Source organism: Protopterus annectens, chromosome 1.part2 (genome assembly GCF_019279795.1).
Source record: "Protopterus annectens isolate FY-2018-M chromosome 1.part2, PAN1.0, whole genome shotgun sequence".
Taxonomy (NCBI): Eukaryota; Metazoa; Chordata; order Ceratodontiformes; family Protopteridae; genus Protopterus; species Protopterus annectens.
This window is the reverse complement of record NC_056727.1, coordinates 662,920,481-662,946,307: the sequence shown is the minus strand read 5'-3', so window position 1 is coordinate 662,946,307 and position 25,827 is coordinate 662,920,481.

Sequence of the window (25,827 nt, the reverse complement as noted above, 5' to 3'; positions counted from 1 at the left end):
TTTTCGGCAAAATTGACATTGTTTGATTTATATTGAATTTCTGCCTTGGAAAAATGCAGATCTTTGAGAACGCTATTCTGGAACTGATGTACCAAAAGATGCATAGGCGGAGTAAAGGACGATTTATGATATACAAACTTATCATTCATATCATTATTGCCAAAAAACAGTCTTAAATTCAACGTTCTGCAAAAAGACATTAGATCCTGAGCAAACATTTCTTCAGACACCATAAAACCCGGAATGAAGGTCAAACCTTTATTGAGTATAGACAATTGAGCTGGAGATAGTACAAAATCAGATAAGTTTAAAACATTTTTGTTGTGATCTTCCACTAGTTCTGTATAACCATTTTCAACAGACTCTGAATGTTGTCTATGCCTCCTGTGTTTGCGTCCCCCTGCTGGTACCTGGGCCTAAAGGGACAGATGTTATTGTCCTTTTTGGTGATGGTGAACTTGGTATTGATTGGAATTCATTGTCTGTACAAGAGGAAATGTCCTCAGTAGAGGACCCAGTTTCATGACCAGATTTTCTCAATGTGAAGCATGGTCTTTTTCTCTTGGATGTCTGTGACAATGAGGGTGTAAATCTCACATGCTTAGAATTATTAGAAAATGGATTACCTTGCTGGTAATCACCCTGATCCCTCTTAAATTTTTTGATTTTTCTGCTTTTGAGTTGTTTTTCCAAATCTGTTGCCACTTTGTTGAGATGTTGATTATAGTAGGGTTCCCCTTCAAAAGGTTTGATATCATTCACCATACTGGTAATCCTATCAATTTCTTTGTCACTGACACGATCATAATATTTGGATAAAGTTTCTACAAAGGACATACTGGCTTGCTGCTGTATCTTAGACCACTGGTCACTGAGCTCTGAATCTATTACCCCAACATGGGGTTGTATACGCACTCTCAAACCCCGAGGGGTTATGCCTTTGGCAATGTATGCCTTAAACAATTTGGAATGCCAGATGTTGGATCTGAGAATGCAAAGCTGATTGAATAAACCTTCAAAAGCTGAAATACAGGCAGATTCAGAATTGGGTACATCCTCATTAATATTAATAGTTTGAGAGGAAGATCCAAGACCAAATGCCCGAAGGTCTTCCCTATCAGCTGATAATCCTGTTACCAAGCTTGTAAGATCCATAATTGGATATGTATGTATTCAAATATCTATCCATTGGATCAAACCCCAAATAAATTACTGACAATGATAGCCACAACAACTACGTCAGTAAAAGAATCTCATGTGATGTATAATATTGATGGAAGGGACAATAACAGCCCAAAATTGTAAATTAAAAAGAAAATGAATGTATCATTCCAAACCAAGCTGCGTCCCTACCTACTAAAGCCACCTTTGGTCTCTCTTAGGTACATTCGATAGTAAAAGTACAATTATTGTACTAAACACTTGAGAGTGCAACACCAAATTATGCAGCACAAGTCACCCATGGAAAAGACACAGCAGCAATACCAGATTGTTCAAAAATCATATTATAAAGATATGGCCAAAAGGTGAATGAATCAAAATATCCTGTTGTTTAGCCTATATGGCTTAGAAGTATATTTATCTAAGCTCAGGGGTCATTATTATGCACATAATATATAGAAAATAATCTAGAATATGTTCCAGCTGACTAAAAAAGTGACCAGAAGCAACAAGAATGTTAATGGCAGAAAATGTTGTCGATCAAATAATCGGTTATTGAACAGACAAACTTGAACTCTTGCTGAAAAGAGAGAGCAGTTCATATAAGAAATAACTCGTCACTAAAGATATATGCTGTACTGATACCCACAATTTGTGACATTCAACAAAAATAAATACCAGAATAAAGCTGTAATATAGTATACACAAGTTATGATGAAGTTTAAGGTGTCCATTATAAAAAAGATGTTCAAATTAGCAAAAAACAGATTGCACTCCGAATAAACTCGCCGAGTGAATGAAAGTTCAACAATGCCTTGTGTCACGAGCACTTATTACAAATGAACACAAATCTACAATAGGTGTTTAAACACATCAAGAACTGAAACTTCCAATATTCAGCAATTAAAGTTGAACACATCAAAATTATAATCCACTTTAGAGTTCAAATTATGAAAAAAACTTATCAGGTTAATGACTCGATTGATCATCACACTATGAGAAAAATATATATATTTTTTGGTGGTGTCCTGGTTAACAGTTTTTGAAAATACTGTCCCAAAAAGAGCAGATTGCACTCCGCATAAGATCGCCGAATAAATAAAAGTTCAGCAGTACCTTGTTTCAAAAACACTTGTTTCAAGTAAACCCAAGTCTACAATGAATGTTCGAATGCACCAAATGACTGAAACTTCCAATATTCAGCAATAGTAGTTGAACATATCACACAACTGGTCCACTTTAGACTCCACCTTATGAAGAAAGCCTGTCATGTTAATGTCCCAATTCAGCATCGGACTGTAAAAAAATATGTATAAATCGTGTCCCGACTGACCGTTTGTAGGAAAACTGTCCCAATAGAAAAATAGAATCCAAGAAGAAAAAATTCCACTCAGTATACAAACACCAAGTAATGAAAATTCACAGTACCTTGTTTTCCTTGATAATGATATAGCCCATCAATTGGAAAACAAACAAACTGAAGATATGCAACCGTTCTTGAAAAATGGCTGCATGTACTTGAAATAATCCCCAATATACAATAAACTTTAGTACACCCAAGATAGCTGGAACCTTCCAGTATACGACAACTACAAAGCACACCAGCCAGATGATGAAACACTTCAAACTGCATTTAACGAAGAAAATGATCGGGTTAACATCCCTAATAGACAGCCCGATAAATGCTTGTTACCAGCTTCGTCATCCACCATGCCAGAGCACAACGCGTTATGAAACAAACTGTGACACTGCCAGTGACACTGCCAGCCCAGTTAGCTGGAATTTTGTAAATAAGTCTGTCATTTGTGAATATTAATATGATCCGTATGCTTGTCTTACAAATGTAAGAGAACTATATTTTATTTATTTGACATTTGTTTACCGGTGTGGTCTGACTGGGTCTACAGAACCCATTTTCAGCAGAGGCCTGGGGAGAAAAGCTCCAAATGTTATGTGGATATTAAACTGCTGGTGCAGAAGTGTGTGTTGAACTGTATGTTGTATGCTGAGCTTCAAGAATGTAACCACAGTGTACCCTACTGGAAAAGAACAGAAATGTATATAAACTATAGTTGGAACATACAGAGTTAACTTGCAAACCCTCAAGAAAATAAGTTGAAAAGTAAAGTGTTGTATGACTGTGTTTCAGTGCAGCATGCAGACACAATGTCTAGAGCTAGACGTTTTCCTATTGTCTTAAAACAGAAATAATTACTAGGTTTTAAATGTATTTTTATTGCTCTGTGACTTTCTATCAGCTGCACATCTGAGAGATAAGTATTTCTGACACAGAGGTGCTAAATTCTAAGTATCTGTTTAGCGTGGGAACTGGAGGCAGGTGACAAAGAGTAATGTCATCCAAAGCTGACCCAGCAGTAATCTTTTGATATTAATTTGGGAATTCTCTCAGAGACTATGCCTTTTGTATCTTGTCTTGGATCTGAAAACATCCATTCAGCACTTCTCATCTGCATTTGCCTTACTCTGTAAGTAAGATTTAGGTATAGTATTTCTTTTAGAGATAGTTAGGAATATAGTAAAGATTAGTTTAGATATTTTCTGTATTTGAGACTGTCCTGCAATGTTGTTTTAAAATATTTCCTGTGATTCTGAACTCTGTAGTCACTGTGCTGAGTTATTGAGTATTGTCTTAGTCTTTTATTATTTATTATTAAATATATTTTAACCTTTTAGGGCAGCCACAGTGGTGCAGTGGTTAGCATTGCCGCCTCACAGCAAGAGGTTCTCCGGTTTGATCCTCGGCTGGGGTGCCTTCTGTGTGGAGTCTGCATGTCCTCCCTGTGGTTGCGTGGGTTTCCTCTGGGTGCTCCAGTTTCCTCCCACATCCCAAAGACATGCTGCAGGTGCATTGGACACTCTAAATTGACCCTAGGTGTGAGTGCATGTGTGTGTGTGCCTTCTGTGGAAGGTTGAGCACCAGGCTGGCAACTCGACACTGTAAAACTCCACTGCCAATCATGAGTGGACAGGTGATCTGCTGTGGCGACCCCTAACCGGAAAAAGCTGAAAGAGGAATAAGAAGAAGATATTTTAACCTTTTAATTGTGGCTGGTTTGTTTAGAGATTTTTAAGCTCTTAGGGTACTTGCGTATATATTTTGTGACACTGTATGGGCCACTCCAATGGTCTTGAAAGTCTTGGTCACACTTACCATTTGGATAATAGTAGAAAGTCAACGTATCAAATGGATTCTCTCCGTCACTGCCAAAACAGAAATGCTTGCTGGCACTAACTCGAATAAGGCACAAAAGTAATCCACAATGAAATCACCCACGAAGAAGGGCAACAATGTATCTTACAAACACTTGTAACAGTTAAGCGCTTTCATCCGCAAAAATGCAGACTTCATCAGAACTACTGAAAACATAACAGAACAGTTCTTTTAAAAACTTTTTGGCGCCAATATTCATACAAACATTTAAAGTGACAGTGCTCACATACTAAAAATATTTGATACTATGATGCTTATATATTTTCGAACTATTATATACATATACTTTAATACATAACTAAATATAATAATAAAATTAATATAATAATAAAATATTTATTTATAAAAAATTGTAATTGTAATATAAAGAATGTAATTTATTTAGCAGTTTGTTCCATGTGTCCTGCGTACTATATTGGCAAAACTGAAAGACAACTTAGAAAAAGAATCTATGACCACTTGTATAGAATAAGGACACATGACAATAAGAATGCCTTATATAAACATATTGAGAAAAAAGGTAGTGAGCATAGTTTCAGTTTTGGCATTATAGACCAGGTTTTGCCTTCCAATAGGGGAGGTAATTTCAAAGCACTTTTAAGTAAAAAGGAAAGTACCTGGCAAGTGCTGACAGACGCTACCAATGCACCGGGTATTAATGACTTTATTTCTATAAAGCCTTTCCTTTTTACACTTTGAGTTTCTTAATTAATGAATTATATTTTATCACAGTATCATATTTATTAGATAAAAATATTAGTAATGTCTATTTATGGAACATTTATATCAATTCATTCAATTGTATCTACATCAATTTTTCAAGTAATAATTTTTAACATAAATCTTTTTTTTTTAAATATTTTATTATTATATTAATATTTTATTATTATATTTAGTTATGTATTAAAGTATATGTATATAATAGTTCGAAAATATATAAGCATCATAGTATCAAATATTTTTTAGTATGTGAGCACTGTCACTTTAAATGTTTGTATGAATATTGGCGCCAAAAAGTTTTTAAAAGAACTGTTCTGTTATGTTTTCAGTAGTTCTGATGAAGTCTGCATTTTTGTGGATGAAAGCGCTTAACTGTTACAAGTGTTTGTAAGATACATTGTTGCTCTTCTTCGTGTGTGATTAAATTTCGTTGTGGATTACTTTTGTGCCTTATTCGAGTTAGTGCCAGCAAGCATTTCTGTTTTGGCAGTGACGGACAGTATCCATTTGATACGTTGACTTTCTGGTGTTGTTTTTGTGATTTGGATAATAGTAGCATTACACAGTAGAATTGGTCACCCGTTGTAAGGGCCTTATAGTAGCTGATAAAGAGGTGGTTGTTGGCAGTGATAACTCCCTTTTAGTCTGGGCAGAAGGGGGCATAGCTAGTAAACCTGTGCCAGCCTTTCCCAGGAGTGTGTGTGTGTGTGTGTGTGTGTGTGTGTGTGTGTGTGTGTGTGTGTGTGTTTGTATATAAATCAAATCTGAAAGTGTGTGTGTCAGCTACTTGGGCAGGGACATGACGCACTGGTTGAACAGAGAGGGTGCTGGAGGTTTTGACTTGACCGCTTGGCTGAGATCTTAACCCTATAGCTGTGCCAGTGGGGAGTCTTATTGGGGATCTGGAGAGAGAGGCAGAATCCAGCCCCAGACTGACTATGATCTCTGTGTGCTCTTAAGGGAAATTGTACTTTACTGTGTGTGCACTTGTCATCCTCCCAATGTGAACGTCCCTCACTTGTGCTAGTGGTGAGGATTGAGGCTCCTTGATTACTGGGCCAGTGCATGGACATCACAACATGTTGTCCCAAAGAGTGATAGAACTAGTTACTCCTTCCCAGGTAAGGAAGGGGTTTTATTCAAGGATGCTCTTAGTGCCAAAGAAAGAAAATACTTGGAGACCAGTTCTGGATCTTTCTTTCCTAACCCTGTTTGTGATAGTGCCCAACTTCAAACTGGTGTCACTTCACAGTTTGTTTCCTCTTTTCCTTCTTATGTTTCCTGGTAACAGTAGACTTAAAAGATGGTTTATCATCACATCCCTAGTCATCCAGATTTAGATGTTTGTTAAGACTTTGTGTGTCTGGATCACATTATCAATTCCTTGCTTTACTCTTTGGGATATCCAGTACACCTAAAATGTTCACAAAGTATCAGACTCCATTTAAAGCTCATTGCAGGCTATAGGGCATCCATATGTTCCTATATTTAGATGATTTGCTTATCTTTGCAGAGTCTTTTTCAAAGTGCCAGGAATCTCTCTCTTGTGTGAGAGATCTCTTACAGAAGCTGGGATTCCAAAAGAAGATTCTAATGTTTTTCTTGATTCCTTCACACAGGACTGTGTTCTTGAAATGTCAACTAGACACCTCAGGTCAAAGAACATTTCTTCCCCTGTAAAATGTAGATCTCTATCTAGATCTATTTGAATGTTTTCCACTCAAAATTCAGTCACTGCAAGGGAATATCTCAGGAGTTTGGGTCTCATGTCCTCTGTGATTCACATGATACCCCTGGCAAGACTCCAGCTGAGAAGAATACAGTCGTTTCTGAAGTCTGTTAGGTCTCAGCAGCAACACCCTTTCAAATACCAGTTCTGGAGTTTATCAGAAAAGAAATTATTTGGTGGTGACAACAGATATCCTCAAATCCAGGTTTCCCCTTCTCCCTCCCTGTTCCAAAGCAGTTAGTCACCACAGACACCTCAGACTTTGCTTGGGAAGCAGTTTCATGAGGGAAAAAAGTTTGGGGTGTATGAGACACCAAGGATAGATGGAAGCATATAAATATCAATTAAATATTTGCCCTGATCCACTCAACTCTCTGTGTCATGTTTGGTCCCCAGGACCTCTTCAAGTTGTTACAGAAAATACCACACTCATGTGGTACATCAACAAGAAGGGAGGAACCAGGTCATACTTGCTTTGCAGACTAGCTTTATTAGTTTTGAATATAGTTTCACAGTACAGTCTCACTCTACAGGCATCTTACATTCTGTCAGTGCAAAACTGTGTGGCAGACAAGCTGAACAGGACCAGGGCAATCTCTCATGAATGGAAACTAGATCAGGGGTTCTTCTGAGAGTTGATCCGTCTATTTGGGAATTGGTTAAATAGAACCCTTTACCTCCTCTCAGAACAATCATCTTGCAAGATTCTGTTCCAGGACTCAATGCAAGAAATTCTGGAAGACAGATCCCTTTTCTTTTTCTTTGACAGGAGTGCTACTCTATGCATTTCATCCCTTTCCACAGATATCCAGGGTAGTTATGAAGGTTCGGGAGGAATCCCCAAAGATCAATGTGGTGACTCCCTTCTGGCCCAGGCAACTGCAGTTCTCCCTTCTTTTGGAAATGGCTAGGGGCAATTATCACAAGCTTCCTCACAAACTGGATCTACTCAGGAGTGTTTGATGCATCCCAACATCAATTAACTTCAGTTGACTGCCTAGATAATAGGGTCTTAATTTCTTTTAGGCACCTATTTACTGAGGATGTGCAGCAGGTACTAACTAAGGCAAGAAAGCTTGTGTCAGAAAAATATGTATTAATATGTGTATTAGTAATATGCTTAGTGCATTTAGAGCTTGAAAAGGGTTAACACATTTATTCTATTTCATACTGCATAAATCTGTACAAACTGCAGATGCTTTCTGACCTTGTATTGTCAGCTAAAATCTTTGCTTATGCTTGGAAATTTACTGAGAAGCAGATGATTTCTGCTTGTGTTAGGAAAGTAATGAATAGAACAATACTACTTGTATAAATGTTATGAGGCTTAGACAAGAAGTTCCGCTTGTGCTGTGAGAAAATACACAGCTGTAGAAGCTATAGATAACTAGAACAAAGACTGCTTGAAAATATGAACTGTAATCAGCATTTGCTTATGCCTGAGTTAGAAAAGTACCTTGAAATGTAACACATGTATTAGAATTGTACATTAGGGGTCTGTAATGGGTTAGTGCCTACCAAGGCCAGGTTGTTTTTCTCAAAAAGGTTCTCACAAATCTAGTCATGTCAGCAGAAAATCTGAGTAACATCTGCTGTAGAACAATGCTGAAAGTTGTGTTTGATTACGTTAGCCATAAAAGGCCATGTCTTGTAAAACAGTATAAGAATAGCATACTTCCTGTTAGTAGTTAGACAAAATCTTGTATTTGCATGTTTTTGTCTCCTTGCTGCAAGTTATTAAATGTGCCTTAACTGAACCTTATGTGTATTGGTCTTTGAAGTTTTTTCCTTTGACAGATTGGTCCTTCGGACCGGAAATCCTCACTTCGCCTTGGATCAGACAGGCCAGGTGGCTTGAAACCGTACGGGGAAGAAACCACATCGGTTCTTATTTGAAAAGCCCTCCGACTGAATTGTCATACAAAAGAGGCCAGCCACTTTCTGATCTGCGACTGAAGGATGGGTTTACACGAACCAGGTGATCAATCACGAAGGCTCAGGTAAGTGAATCTACCTTTTTTTCTGTTTTAGATCAGGGACTAGATTTGTATTGTTTTGTTAAGACTTTGTTTATACAAGTCAGGGACAAAAAGATTACTGTCTTGTCATAGATCAGGGAAACAGAGCAGGTAGGCAGTCATTCTGAGGGTGGGAGGGTGGCTTAATGGTTAAGGTGTTTGCCTTACAAACACAATGTGCAGGGTTTGAGTCTCACAAGGGATAATTGGCTAGGCTTAAAATGGCTCGCAAGGGCAGTTAGCCTAGTACTAATCTATGAACCTGTGAATCTATGAACCTATGAAGAGACTATAACAAAATCCGTGGTACCACATTAAAAAATAAAGGAGTTACGTAACGATTAAAAGGGTAAAACAGAATGGGTAATAATTGCACGAAAAGATTCCAAAATCCACCATTAACCGAAGACACGAAATACATGCAGTCACAGTGTGCTGATAATATTAAATACTACTCAAAATGGGTTAATAAGTATGAATTTGATGGTAAATTAGAAAAATCCTCACTTGTCAAACTTGTCAAACAGCTTAAAACCGATTCTAAAGGTCGGGTAAAAAAGCAACACCAATTAGGAATTCCTCAGGCACACAGGTGTATTGAGGAAGTAAACCAAAGGGAACAAAAGAATAATAATTCAAAATCAATGTTTTTAGATAAGGAGGATAATAACTTAGAATAGCATTGGCCCCTCCGCCTCCCTTACCAGAATATGAGGCGAGTGAACAAGTTAGTCCACCCCTGCAATATCCTGCTGTCACTGTAAATAGAGACATTACAAAAGCGAAACCATTTATTAGAGATCCCGTCGAGACCAGGTCTCGAACACGGGCAGGAAACTCAAAAGGGGACATTGAGTTATATCAAATGGGTAGAAATTCACGATCCATGAGTGAAGAAGAAATATGCCCACTTATAGAAGTACCTAATCCTCAGGCAGGACAAGAAGGTCAGGACCCAACTATCCAAGTGTACAGACCCTGGACTCCGGTAGACATCCGGAAGGCCACTGAGGGAATTCCCCATCCAAAAGTTAATTTTAGAAAGTTTTTGGAAGATTTGCAAGGAATGAGGCTAAGTTATAATTTAAACAGAGAAGAGGTAGAAAAAGTAGTCAGACAAATTGTGGGACCAGATTGGCACATGATTAGTGGTGACTGGAATCCCCGTGACGCTGCGCTCAGGCCCCTCCCACATAGCAGCGCAGAACTAGACAACAGAGTGAAAGGTCTTACAGACCGAATCTCTGAGAAATGGAAGCCTAGGGCAGACTGGACTTGCATTAATCAATGCATCCAACAAGAAGGCGAAACTGTTGACAGATATTATGCCATACTGTTAGAATGTTTTTATAACCATTGTGGAATGCAGGTTCCTGAAGATCAGACACATGATTCCCCATATGAGCAGCAGCTAAAGAATGCATTTTTGAAAGGTAGTATTGCACTCATAAGCAGTTTTATCACAAAGCGCATGGTAGATCATCGTACAAGCAGGTTACAGTCATTACTCGAATATGCTAGGCATGCTGAAAGGCATTTTAATAGCAAAAAGAAAAAGAAAGCCCAAGTATTTTCTGTAGAAGATGGAGCAGAAGTTTATGTAGTACAGTCCGGGAAAAAGGGCAAGAGAAATGCCCAGGGAAACAAACAATCTGATCAGCGATCAGAGGACTTTGAAGGGCGAAAGAAAAGGGGTGAATGTTTTAAATGCGGTAAAAAGGGACACTTGGCAAGGGATTACAAGAAAAAGAGGAAGGCAACCACAGAAGACAAGGAGGGTGAGGACTGACTATATGATAGTCGGAATCACTAGAAGGGGATAGCAGAGAAATGACAAATGAGAATGTGATAGATGGAGTAGAGAATTTGACAGAGGAAATAAAGGAAGTGCAGGAAGTCACGGATAGTGAAGAAAATGAAATATTGGATTTAGCTTTATTGAGCTTAGAGCTCTATTTAGCAGACACAAAACCAAAAGTTACACTCCTGGTAGAAGGGAGGGAAGTTAGATTCTTGTGTGACACAGGGGCATCACGGACCCTGATACATCCCTCCAAACTGCCAGAGAATTCAGAGTCACCTGATTACATACTAGTGAAAGCAGCTAATGGACAGCTGTATCAGGAGCCCCTCTCCCATAATAGTGCAATAACTGATCCTGTTTCAGGATTGACCCAGAAAAGCAAAATTGTTGTTTCTGCAAAGTGCCCAGTGAATCTCTTGGGCAGAGACCTTATGCAGCTATTTAGTATAGCAGTAGTTCCGACTATGCAGGGTATTGAAGCACAGCGACAAATTGATACCTTTGCAGTGCAATCGGTGGGTGAAATGTTTTATTGGTACAGCCAGGACTTGGTCAAGACTGGTCCAGGGGCAGTAACCGAAGAGTTGATGAATGTAGCCATCAGCAAATTCCCCTCCCTTGACATTGATAAACAGCATTTGTTGCACTGTACTCTGTATTATTGTAACACACCAGGACCTGATCAGGAATATGAGCAAGAATTGTTTAGAAATCATGCAAACAGATTGATATTACGTAATCTGTACTGGGACACAGAAGGGAACAGTGTAGCCAGCTGTTCATTGCCCCAAGAGTTCTTTGCACTCTATAAATCTAATCGATTACCACATGTTAGCTTAACTAAGGACAAGAATGTAAAATGGGTTATGAGGTGGGAGAAGCAGACAGAGTTAGAACTGTCAGAACAGGGACTACAAATGCAGAAGTTGAATTGGATAACTCAGACCCACCCAGTTGTACACTTGCAGTCTAGCAAGGACAGCTGATTAGCACTCCTATTGAAGGAGGAAGAGAATGCCTTACAGAATATACCAGAAACTCTCTGGTCAACAGGAAAATCAGATGAAGGACTTATTCGTACAGCAGGACCAGTTACTATTACGCCAAAGTCAGCATTTAGACCACAAAAAGACAGTATCCCTTAAGAAAAGATGCAGAGGTAGGAATCAAACCTATTATAGCAGCTTTACTTAAGGAAGGGGTGCTGGTGGAATCTTCTGATTCACCATATAATACACCCTTATTTCCTGTTAAGAAAGCAAATGGAGAATGGCATATGGTCCAAGATTTACAAGCTGTAAATGACGCAGTATTACCAAGGGCACCTATGGTGCCAGACCCACACACCCTGTTGAATGATTTAAAACCTCAACAGAAATATTTTTCTGTGGTAGATATCAGCAATGCGTTCTTCTTGATACCGATACACCCTGACAGCCAGTATTGGTTTGCATTCACATTTCAGGGGAAAAGGTATACATATACGCGACTACCACAGGGATATTGTGAAAGTCCGACAATATTCTCACAAGAAATGGCAAGTAACTTGGCGGGATTTACCCCACCAAGAGGTAGTCAGATTTTACCTTATGTTGATGATATCCTGCTGGCGGCCCCCACCCAGCAAGATTGTAAAGAAGGTACCATAGCGCTATTACAATTTTTAGCCACTGAAGGACATAAAGTAAACAAAAATAAACTGCAGCTTTGGAAAAAACAAGTTAAACACCTAGGATATGTAATATCCAAGGAGGGTAAGACATTAGATGAGGACAGAAAAGTAGCGATTTTGCAAGCACCAAAACCCACTACCAAGAAGGAAATGATGTCCTTCCTGGGTACGACTAATTTTTGTCGGAGCTGGATTCCAAACTATGCCTTGGAATCTGCACCGCTGACTAACCTGATTTATAAAAAGCCTATGGCAGCACAGGATTTGTTACAATGGACACCAGAAGCAGAATCTGCTTTCTGCAAACTGAAACAGTTAATAGCATCCTCATTAGTTTTGGGATTACCAAATAGCGTCCTCATTAGTTTTGGGATTACCAAACTATCATAAACGTTTTTTCCAAACTGTAGATTGTAAGCAAGATTATATGACATCAGTGTTAACACAGCAGCATGGGGACAAGCAATGCCCTATTGTTTATTATTCATCACAACTGGACCCAGTGGCACGGTCTTTACCTCACTGTGTACAAGCAGTAGTTGCAGTTGCAATGGCAGTACAGGCTTCGGCCTCAGTAGTTCTGTTCCATCCTCTCACATTGAGAGTGCCTCATGCAGTCGTGATTATTTTACTGCAAGAGAAGGTAGCATATCTTTCCCCTGCTAGGCATCTTTCCTGTATGACTATATTGTTGAGCCAACCTCATATGACAATTGAACGATGTACGACTTTGAACCCTTCTACCTTGCTCCCAATGCCTGCAGATGGCACATCACACAGCTGCCTGCAGGTGATTGAGCAAAAGACACTGCCTAGAAAAGATCTCATGGATGTCCCCTTGGATGACGCCAAGGTGACATACTATGTGGATGGCTCATGCAAAAGGGGTCCTGCAGGACAGAACCTAGTAGGATATGCAGTAGTTTCTGATACTGACATTATAGAAGCGAAATCTTTACCCCACAATTTAGCTGCACAGGCAGCAGAATTGATTGCCTTAACACAGGCATGTACCTTAGCAAAGGGTAAATGTGTAAACATTTTTACTGACAGCCAGTACGTTTTTTCTACTGTACATGTTTTTGCCCAACAGTGGAAAAATCGAGGAATGATAACATCTACTGGCAAACCAATCAATCATGCACAGTTTATTTTAGATCTTTTAGAATCTATTCAGTTACCTCAGAAAGTAGCTATTTGTAAATGTACAGCTCATACCAAGCAACAGGACAAGATTTCAAAAGGTAATGCGAGAGCTGATACAGCTGCAAAGCAGGTAGCTTCAGAAGTATTTCTTTTGAATGAGGAATTACAACCCTCTGAGATTTTAGACTTAGAAATGTTAAAGACAATGCAGACACTTACTACGCAAGCTGAAAAACAAAGATGGGTAAAACAAGGAGCAATTCTCGAAAAGGGGCTGTACATCTCTAAAGAAGGGAAACCGATATTGCCGTCTAATTTGTTTAGATATGCAGCTTTGTTGAGCCATGGGCAGTGCCATGTCTCAACAGAGGGGTTGGTACAGCTGGTGAACCAAGTGTTCACGACATACGGATTCTTAAACTACTCTAAATAATTTTGTTCGATGTGTCAAGGGGCGTTAAAGCCCAAGCAAGGGAGTTTTCCTACACCACCATATCAGTTTCATGCTATCTGTATGGATTTTATAGAATTGAACAAATGTGAAAATAAGAAGTATTGTTTTGTCATTGTAGATATGTTTTCCAGATGGGTGGAAGCCTTTCCGACTAAAAATCCAGATGCGGCAACGGTGGCAAAAGTTCTCGTTAAAGAAATCATCCCTAGATTCGGCATTCCAGAAAGAATCTACAGTGACAATGGCACACACTTCGTAAACCAGACCATACAACAGTTAAGCAAACATTTTGGTATTTCTTTAAAAAATCATTGTGCGTATCACCCACAATCTGCAGGGCTAGTAGAGAGGCATAATGGGATTTTAAAGAGTAAGCTAAGGAAGTTAATAGTAGAAACACAGAGAAATTGGGTGTACTGTCTGCCCCTGGCACTGTTGAGCATGAGAACTGTTCCGAATGCAAAAGGAATGACTCCTTTTGAAAAACTATTTGGAAGGGCTTATTATATACCTCAGTGGAAATCTCTCATGCCCGCAGACCAGGAAGCTGACAGTACACTAGCTGAGTATATGAGAAACCTGTTGAATTCTAAACATCTGCTGCAGTCAAATTCTGTTTTAGATAAAGAACGAACCAGACCGTCAGAAGTGGCAGTGCCCCCGGGTACCTGGATCTGGGTGAAGACAGTAAAGAATAAGAATTGGGCGTCGCCAAAGTGGGAAGGTCCATATCAAGTGCTTCTGTCGACACCCACTGCAGTCAAGATAGCGGAGCACGCCTCCTGGATCCACCTGACGCACTGCAAACTAGTCAAAAACTTTGAACTGGACAAAAATCTTGTCACATGCCAAGAGTAAAAATGATAAGAGTCCAGAAGAAACAGGAATGCAGAACAACCCTTTCCTCAGAAGTATTGCATAATCATCCTGTTAACTGTACTAGTGACAATAATCTTTTTGCTGTGGCCTTTCCTTTTCCCAGCCACACAGACTGAACTGAATAAATGTGAAACGTTACTCATAGACTGGCATCCAAACTTTAACACTTACCGGGCAATTAAATATGTGTATGCTGAGACTTTCAATTTTTTGAATTGCTGGATTTGCACAGCTTTGCTGACAGCATATGGGGGGTTATTAATGACTACGGTCCCCCTAGGGGTCAATAAGACCTGGGAAAACTTGATTTATGATACCTCAACCATTACATCACAAGATAAAATAGCATTGCACTTGTCTGTTCCACAAAAGGGAACTGTGTGTTTTTATAAAAATGATACTGTTCAGGTGGGTTGGAGCAATTGCAATGTGACTGTTCCTTATAAATGTTGCACTAAAGGTAACAATGCAGATTTTTATTGTAATACAAATTATGATTAATTTCTTGGATTGATGCACAAAACACTTGATGAAGTAAAACATAATTCTGTTCTTTATAAGCAACTGTCTATAATTGATAAAAAAATGTTTTATGCAGGGCAAGTGTATATTCGCAGTAAGGTTACTACTAAAGTAGAGGACTGTTATTTTGTGTGTGGCAGAAAGGCATACAAATGGTTACTTGAGAATTGGTCTGGCAGTTGTTTTTTGGGCTACCTGGTTCTGGCCATACGACACACTGCAGTTTTGCCTCGAGGAAAAATTCAGAATGTCCGAGAAGTCATCAAGAAACCTGTAAATCCAGTGGGGCAAATCGATGCGCACTGGAAAAACCATCATTCTATAGGCAATGAACTGACACACATGGACTTGAGTGATAGTGTTATATCGTGGGCAGGCATATTACCAGCATATGGAGCAGTGAAATCGATCTGGGAGCTGAGAAAACTGTCTAAACTTCTCGAAGTGATGAGCAATGCAACTTTTTCCGCCCTCGAATTGGTGATTGATGAACTGAATGCCATGAGAACTGTAGTGCTTCAAAACCGCATGGCGAGAGGTGGTACTTGCGCTTTAATCCAAAAAGAATGCTATTCGTATATTCCTGACCATAAACACGAGATAGACAATCATCTTGAGGTAATTCAGCAAGTGTCGACCATGACCAAACCAGGCCCAAACCCATTGATGGACTTTTTCCAGAAATGGTTTAGGGGGTGGGGTACCATCCTAATGAACATCCTGATTGCCATTTGTGTAGGAATGCTCCTACTGGGAGTTGTGGTATCCCCTGCATGAAAAGACTGAATAAAGACTTTATAGACATGTCATTTTCTGAAACCTTATATCAAAGTGCTGAGTTTGAAGAATTATTGAAAAACTGAAATGCTTTCATAAGTTTAAACTGAATGACTCTCTTAACTGCAAATCCTGAGTGGGAAGAGGTTAGGAGAAGAAAACAAACTGTTTATGCTTATTTTGAAAGTAGAATAAAAGTATTAATAGGGGGGAAATGTCAGAAAATATGTATTAATGTGTGTATTAGTAATATGCTTAGTGCATTTAGAGCTTGAAAAGGGTTAACACATTTATTCTATTTCATACAAACTGCAGATGCTTTCTGACCTTGTATTGTCAGCTAAAATCTTTGCTTATGCTTGAAAATTTACTGAGAAGCAGATTATTTCTGATTGTGTTCGGAAAGTAATGAATAGAACAATACTACTTGTATAAATGTTATGAGGCTTAGACAAGAAGTTCCGCTTGTGCTGTGAGAAAATACACTGCTGTAGAAGCTATAGATAACTAGAACAAAGACTGCTTGAAAATATGAACTGTAATCAGCATTTGCTTATGCCTGAGTTAGAAAAGTACCTTGAAATGTAACACATGTATTAGAATTGTACAATAGGGGCCTGTAATGGGTTAGTGCCCACCAAGGCCAGGTTGTTTTTCCTCAAAAAGTTTCTCACAAATCTAGTCATGTCAGCAGAAAATCTGAGTAACATCTGCTGTAGAACAATACTGAAAGTTGTGTTTGATTACGTCAGCCATAGAAGGCCATGTCTTGTAAAACAGTATAAGAATAGCATACTTCCTGTTAGCAGTTAGGCGAAATCTTGTAGTTGCATGTTTTTGTCTCCTTGCTGCAAGTTATTAAATGTGCCTTAACTGAACCTTATGAGTATTGGTCTTTGAAGTTTTTTCCTTTGACAGCTTGTTACTAGAAAATCATATTTTAGCAAATAGAAAAAGGTTTTCTAGTTGGTGCCAACAACATAACCCACACCCATTCATGCTATCTGTTCTCTGGTTTTACGATATTTGTGACCTTTCTTATTCCTCTGTCAAGGTTCATTTATCGGTCATTTCAGCATGTCTTTTCATAAAGCCTTCTCTTTCAATGCAGTCTCATATCAACATGTTTTTGAAATGGATGTTGCACAAGAGTCCTCCAAGTAAACTGGTGCATCCCTCCTTCGGATCTTAATTTTGTGTTAGAGAAGCTAACACTTGCTCCATTTGAACCATCTAACCTAGCTGACTTGAGGTTCTTAACATGAAAGACAGTTTTACTACTTGTTCTGACCTCTGCAAGAAGAATATCTGAATTGCAAGCTCTGATAGTGAGTCAACCCTATCTCATTTTCCACAAGGACATGGTTTCTTTGAGAACTAATCCTTCTTGTATGCCTAAAGTGGCATCCTAGTTTACTTTAAAGAAAACTATACATCTCTCTGTTTTCCTTCCTGAACCTAAAAATGAAGAGGAAAGGATAGTCAACACCTTGGATTTCCACAGACAACTCAGGTACTTTCCTGACAGAACTAAATCTTTCAGATCTTCAGATCAGTTATCCATTCTTGTGAAGGTAAGAAGAAGGGACAACCTGTTTCTAAACATACTATTTCCAAATGGTTGCCTAAGGCTATTACCTATTCTTATACTCTCAATAACAAAACTATTTTAGGCAGGGTTAAGGCCCACTCTCCCAGATCCTTGGCTTCATCTGCAGCTTTTTGGAAAGGGTTGGATTCTAGAAGGATTATAGAAGCTGCAACTTGGTCCTCTATGCATCCTTTTACAAAACACTATAAACTTGATTCCTTCTCTTGGTACAAGTCAGACTTTGCTAGGAACATTTTCCAGGGGCTTCTGGACTCTTCTCCTTTCACATCACAAGTGTTGTAAGCTAGGGTACTCTACCCTTATAGCTAAGGCTACGACAACAGTGATTACTATGATGAGCATAGTACAGTTATGTAAGTAAACCTAGCATAATAGTAGATTTTAGAATGATCACTGCTGTAGTAGCCACTCCCTCCCTCAATCCCCATTGTTTTTTGGTGTGTATTTATGCCAGGCTGTACACATTTATTTTTTGCTGCTCCTAACAGTGCTCTTTAGGGATTGGCCTCCCTCTATCTGTTAGCAGGAAAGCTCTGAAGGACTTGGTTTCCAAACTTGTCTGTTACTCAGCTCAACTTAAGCTTCCTGACAGTTTGGGTGCATGGAAGGTGCCCTGAAGCTTTGGAAACTGGCCGACTGTTATATCCTTGTCAGGATATAACTCCTATGGCTAAGGCTACTGCAGCAGTGATCATTCAAACATCTACTGTTATGGTAAGTTTACTTACTCAACTGTACTTTATCTCTACAGCAACATGCAACCTTACTGCAGCCTACATGTGTACTACAGATATCATATGAATGATGGTTTGGAATTTAATGCTGTCTTGTAAAATGTATAATGCTACTTTGCTAAAAACACAAACCACAGGCCCAAACCAGCACTCGAATCCAGCAGAAATCAAAATGTATACCACACAAAAAACACAGAGGGATCCAAGGACAGCAAGGAATTCCAGTATAACTTAAGTTTAATATAGAACAACCAGATACATAAGCGCTTTCATAGCAAAGCTGCTTCATCAGATGTATACTAAAACACATACTAAACCCATTATATAGTCAATTCAACATATCACATGACTATCTGCAATTAATATTAAAAGGTGTTCTACTACTAGAAATCTTTCTTATAAAACCATTGGTTACTTTCATCCATTTTTGCAGAGCAACAATCATTCACGTGTATAATAAATGAATTCATAAACAGCAAAATACATCCAGAAGCAATATTAAATAAAATTATACTAAATGAAAATTTTATATGAATATCATATAAATACGTAAACACTTATATATCTATATATATATATATATATATATATATATATATATATATATATGTATATGTATATATATATATATATATATATATATATATATATATATATATATATATGTATGTATATATATATATATATATATATATATATATGTAAATATTTTTAAATGCATATACTACTATAGGTAAATAATCGATATAGACTGTAATGACAAATTCATGCTTCATTTCTTGCTTAAATGCCTTGCTTTAAGCCTTGGTTTAATAGGTACCCTATCATTCAGGCCATGCCCAAAGTCTCCCCTTAACCTGATTATCCATTTGGATTCTATTTGTTCTGTTAAACTGTTAATGTTAAGTTGTCAATCTCGCCTTCATTCTTGCTGGATGGGTTCGGAGCCGATCCTCGGCTCCGACTCAGCCACTTACTAAAGCTCGAGAGCTTATTTTACCGGCTCGAGGCAACTCTATATCCCATGATGCTAGGCAATAACTCCCCAGATCTTGTTTGCCGCTTTCGCTTGCGAGATGCGTTTTTTTACCGGCTCCTGGTAAGTCTTATATATAGAGTGTTCAGTCACCCTTTTTGAGTAAATTTTTTTACCTAGTTATTTCTTTCAATAGTTAAGTAACTACCCTTAACTCTATTACTTTTTTATATACCTTCCCTTTTTTATCCCTTATATCCCTCCTCCTCCACTCTTAGGTTAGGCCTTAAGCCTGCCCCTTTCCTAATTTTTCTTAGGGATCCCGTGGAGTGTTTGGGTGTGTCAGTATCCCTATTAACATTTTATTGTTAATTTATAAATTTCAAGAGTGTGTGTGTGTGTTTTTCTGTTACTTTTGTGAACCCTCGACACTGTTATGTCGAAGGAACCTAAAGAAGCTAAGGTCTCAGGCTTTAAGAAGTGTGACTCGTGCTGTCAGAAAATGTCTCTGACAGACAGTCACACTACTTGTGTTTACTGCCTGCGACCCCTGCACCTGCAGGACTCTTGTTCAGTATGTCATGCATTCAGTCCAGGAGTCCTGCAGGAGCGCAGGAATAAACTGATACTGAGGGGCTTGTTAAAGCCTGAGGGCTCCCCGACTAAGTCTTCGTCGGGGAGGCCCTCGAAACCTGCAAAACTGTTGGCTCCAAGTACTAAGCCTTCAGCTGCTGGCTCCTTGTCTGTGCCTAGATCAGCTCCGGCTGGAGCCGATCCCTTTGAATCACAAGTTCCGGTCTCGGCACCACTCGGTGCCGATACCTCTGAGCCCATGCTTGTGCTGTCGGCTCTAGCTGGAGCCGACGTGTCTTCGGCTCCATTGGCTCCATCTAAGAAGAGGTCAAGATCCCCTTCATTGGAGTCCATCCATTCAGCTCTGAGGTCTCCCCTGCTCTCGGAGCGGAGCCATCGGAGCCGATCTTCTCGGTCATCCAGACTTTCAGATCACGACCTTGAGAGAGTGGTAAGTAGGCTGTTAAAGTCTCAGGCATTGGCCCAGATGATCTCTAGCCCGTCTCATCAGACGGTGGCTATTTCGACTCCACCTATTTTTCCTCCTTCGACTTTCCCTCAGAGTTCAGAGCCGGAGCTCCTCAGAGCCATGACCGTTGTGGCGTCGGAGCCAATACCTCCCCCTTCGGCTCCTTCGTCTTCTGCTCCGATCTCCTCTTTGATATCTTCATTGGAGGGATCCGGGCGCCTGATCTCTCTCGTCGGCTCCGAGGGGGCGAGTGGCATCGGACCATTGTCCGACCCCGTTCTCCCTCTCGGAGCGTCGGCGCTGGTGAGCTCAGCCCCAACATCGGCCTCGGAGCCTTCCCTGTCGGTGCGGCCTGGGGTTTCTACCTCTTCGGAGTGGGGGCCCTCTGGCCTTTCTGATAGGGGAGCCTTCAAGGTGATGAGGAGCGTACTAGCCCCAGGGCTTAGTCAATGGTCAGCTCCATCAGCTCCTCCCACTACAGTGCCTGCTGATGTCTCTTCTCACTCTCTTGCTCCCGGACCCAGAGATCCAACGCCTCAGGTTTCCCCACTGGGAATTTCTTCCTCTTTCGAGGCTTCTCCTGACCTGTCAGTGGAGCCTCCTCATAAGAGGACATGTAAGAGGAAGCATGTGGACTCCCCTGAGTCTATTACATCTGACACCGACTTGGATGAGTCGGAGGGATCCCCAAAGTCCCCCTCTGAGGATGTCCCTTTCTCAGACATCCTGGAAATCCTGAAGCAGAGGGGGAACTGGTCTTCCCTTAATCCTTCCGAGGACGAGTCGGTGTACCTGGAGGCGTTCGGTTCTTGACCCTCCACCTCCTGGGTGTCTCCGCCTTTCGACCCCCTTATGGAAGTAGTGGCTCGGAAGGCGTGGTCGGCCCCGGATTCGGTGGAACCCACCCCTCGGAGGCCATCTAAATTCATTACAGCACCAGTCGACAGGCAATTCCTGACAAAAGGTGTACCGGCGGATGCCATGGTGGTGGCTGCAGCCACCAAGAAGGAACTAGCTGATCCTTCAGTACCTATCCATCCTCCTAATAAGGATTCTAGGACCATGGATAGGTACAGTAAGTGGATGCTTTCTTCAGCGACCTTTGCCATGCGGTCACTGAATTACCTGTGTTACTTCACCCACCTTCAGAGAGATATTCTCAAAGAGTTGGGAGAAGTCTTACAGGATCCATCAGCTGCTGGGTCCCAGGATAAAATAAACTCACAGCTTGGAACCCTGAACTCGATTGTTAACTCCTCCATGCATCTGATTTCATATGCAGCCGATGGAGCGAATAGGGCCGCAGGCACAGGAGTGGCCTTAAGGCGTCACGCCGGGATACGACTGTGTAATTTCGCGGACCCTTTCAAGGCATCCTTCACAAATTCCCCTTTTGATGGTACGGCTTTGTTCGGACCTCAAGTGAAAGACACCTTGACCAGATGCGAGCAAGATGGCAAGACTCTTTCTGCCGTAGGAGTCCGTTTCTCCACCCCTTCAAGACCATACCCTAAGGGTCAGAAGGGTGGGAAAATGTGGTTCCGCAAATCTCAAGGAGTCACGTCTGACGCAAGAGGTCAGTTTACCCCCCAGAGGCAGAGGGGGTAACAACAACAGATGCCGCCCTAGGGGCAGAGGGGGTCCGCAAAACCAGGGTAGCAGGGAGCTGATGGAGCTGATGACAAACCCTTCCAGCATCCCTGAGATGTTGCCCGATTGTCCACCTTCGGAGGCAGTCAGGGGAAGATTGTCACTGTACCCAATAGCCTGGCTTTCCCTTACTCAAGACAAATGGGTACAGTCGATCATATCCGAGGGTTACAAAATTCCCTTTATCCAAACCCCAGTTCAACAAAAGGGTACCCTTCCAGATGTTCCACCCGGTCTAAGGGAATTAGCAGTATCAGAAATATCAAAACTGCTAGCAAAAAGAGCCATCCAGCCAGCCCCAGCAGATCAACTAGGATCCGGAATCTACTCAAGGTTCTTTTTGGTACCGAAAAAGACAGGGGACTGGAGACCAATATTAGAGCTCAGCAAACTGAACAAGTTTGTAAAGAGAACAAGATTCCGGATGGTCACGCTACAGTCCATTCTGCCCTTTCTGGGCAAGGACAATTGGATGTGCTCCGTGGATCTTCAGGATGCATACTATCACATCCAAATTCACAGGCTCCGCTTTCGGCTGGGGGCCAGTCACTACCAATTCAGAGCCCTGCCCTTTGGTCTCACTACAGCCCCCAGAGTGTTCACCAAATGTATGGCAGCGGTTACAGCTCACCTGAGACGGCAAGGATTCCAGGTGTTTCCATATCTAGACGACTGGCTCCTCACTGCCACCACCAGGCATCAACTTCTCCAAGCCAGAGCTTACACCATTCACATTTGCAGAGGGCTAGGAATCTCTATAAATTTTGAAAAGTCTGCCTTGTCGCCTTGTCAGCCTATTACCTTTATAGGCGCCAACTTGAACACCGTACAACTTTCAGCAAAGTTAACAGACCAAAGAGTCTTAGATATTCAAAACCATGTCCATGTTCTTCTTCAGAACGACAAAATTCAGGCCAGGTATGTCCTGAAAGTATTGGGTCTTATGGCGGCCGCCATAACACTTCTTCCCCTTGCACGTTTTCACATGCGTCTTCTACAGTGGATGCTGTTCGCCCAATGGTCTTTTCAGCAACTCCCCATGCACCACAAGATCATGATAACTCAAACTTGCAAAAGTCATCTGTCCTGGTGGATATTATCCCCTCAAGTCCATCAGGGCAGACCCTTTGTTCCTCCTCCCCCGGTCGCCACGGTGACATCAGACGCCTCCCTGATTGGGTGGGGGGGCATTTTCAGGGCAGGATGGTCCATGGCACTTGGCAACCTTTCGAGCGCCACCTGCACATAAATGTCCTAGAGATGAGAGCAGTGCTTTTAATGTTGCAAGCCCTCCACGACTCTCTTCCCCTAGGAACTATTGCAATTCAAACGGACAATATGTCCGTAGTGTGGTATATCAACAAGCAAGGTGGAACCAAGTCTTATCCCCTGTGTTGAGAGGCACTCAGACTTTGGCAATGGGTGATCTCCTCTCAGCGGTTTCTGATAGCAACGCATATCCCCGGGAAGTCCAACTTCATAGCGGACAGGTTGAGCAGGGCCATACTCATGCCACACGAGTGGTCTCTCAAACAATCGGTAGCGGAAGAGATTTTTCAGAAGTGGGGTCTTCCTTGCTGCGATCTTTTTGCTACATCCCAAAACAGTAAATGCCCCGACTTCTTCACCCTCTTCCCCCTTCCAGGCCATCCCCACAGAGACGCTGTAGTCCAAGATTGGCCTCGGGGACTTCTCTATGCCTTTCCACCCTTTCCTCTAATTCCACAAGTAATTCAGAAAGCAACCGCCTTGAGAGCCAAGTTGATTCTCATTGCCCCCTATTGGCCTCGACAGATATGGTTTCCGTTCCTACATCATTACCTTTTGGTACAGCCTTGGCATCTGGACCCAGCTCCAGATCTGTTGACCCATCATTCGGGGCAGCTGCACCAATCCCTACATTCTCTCAACCTCACTGATTGGTTGCTCCACTTCCGTCCTTAGCCAGGCTTCCTATGATTTCTAATTCCGTCCAGGATATCATAGTAGCTTCCCTTAAATCTTCCACCAGAAGGATTTACACCAGTAAATGGAAACGTTTCTCCTTCTGGGCAAAGGCAAGGAATATAGATCCCTTTACTTCCCCAATTCATTCGGTCTTAGACTTCCTAGCCGAAATTTTTCATTCAGGGTCTTCTGCCTCTACAGTAAAGGTTCAGTTGGCAGCCATATTGAATTTTCATACAGGCTTATCGGACCACAACATCATGTCAAATAAGCTTTGCAAAGCCTTCCTTAAAGGTGTATATTTACTTAAGCCTCCGATCAAAGACCATCCACCTCAGTGGGATCTTAATTTAGTCTTAACATCCTTAATTCTCCCCCCCTTTGAACCTGCAGTCTCCTGTTCATTGAAATTTCTTCCCTGGAAGACACTTTTCCTAGTCGCCATTACTTCTGCTAGGAGAGTATCAGAGCTTCACGCCCTCTGCATTCGTCCTCCCTACTTAATCTTCCATAAAGACAGAGTTTCTCTAAGGACTAATCCATCCTTCTTACTCAAGGTGGCTTCGCAGACAAATTTAAATCAATCAATTGTTCTCCCAGTTTTTTTCCCAAACTATACTAATAGAGCAGAGCAAAAGCTACATTATCTAGATGTTCACTGCCAGCTCCGATACTATTTGGATAGAACCAAACAAATAAGAAAGTCTGATCAACTGTTTTTATCGTACGCAGAAAATAAGAAAGGTCTTCCTGTTTCCAAGGTAACCCTATCTAGGTGGCTGTCTTCTGTGATTACATCTATTTATCAACTCAGAGGCAATTAATTAACTTCTAAGCCAAAAGCCCATTCAACTAGAGCACTAGCTACATCTACAGCTTTTCAAGCTAGACTACCAATAGACACTATCTGTGCGGCAGCCACATGGGCCTCTCCTCATACCTTTGTTTCGCATTACAAATTGGACATGGCCTCCAGGGACAGAGCAACATTTGGTTCCACCATTCTTAAGAGTCTGTTCCAATGAGCCACCCAGGATGAAGGTGCTAGGGACGTGATCCCATCCAGCAAGAATGAAGGTGAGATTGACAACTTAACATTGAGAAGCTATGTACCTACCATAACGTTCCATGTTAGTTGTCTTCTCTCGCCTTCTTTCTTGCATCCCACCCACCATCCCCCTAGCCTGGACAGACCGAGAAGATCTTCCCTTCCTTTAAGGGTCCTTTTACTCCTTTGTTCACTATCTAGGTGTCCTAGGATATATATAGTGTAAATAATTATCTTTGGAGGTTTTTATCCCTCTTCCTCCTCCTTCCAGTTGGAGGATTTTGTTTTATTGGCCTATGCTAGGTTTTTCAGCTTCCAAACGAGATCTGGGGAGTTATCGCCTAGCATCATGGGATATAGGGTTGCCTTGAGCTGGTAAAATAAGCTCTCGAGCTTTAGTAAGTGGCCGAGTCGGAGCCGAGGATCGGCTCCGAACCCATCCAGCAAGAAAGAAGGCAAGAGAAGACAACTAACATGGAACGTTATGGTAGGTACATAACTTCTCAATATCACCTTTCCTAATGTCTTCCATTACACGTGCTATCACCATGAACCTAAAAAAATGAGAATTGTCAGTTCTTAATATATGTTTAGATAAAACCCTCATACTGCTACCTTTGTTCACATGATAATAATGTTCTTTGATTCTCTCTTTAAGAGTCCTATCAGTTTTACCCACATAGAATTTGAAACAGATAGGACAA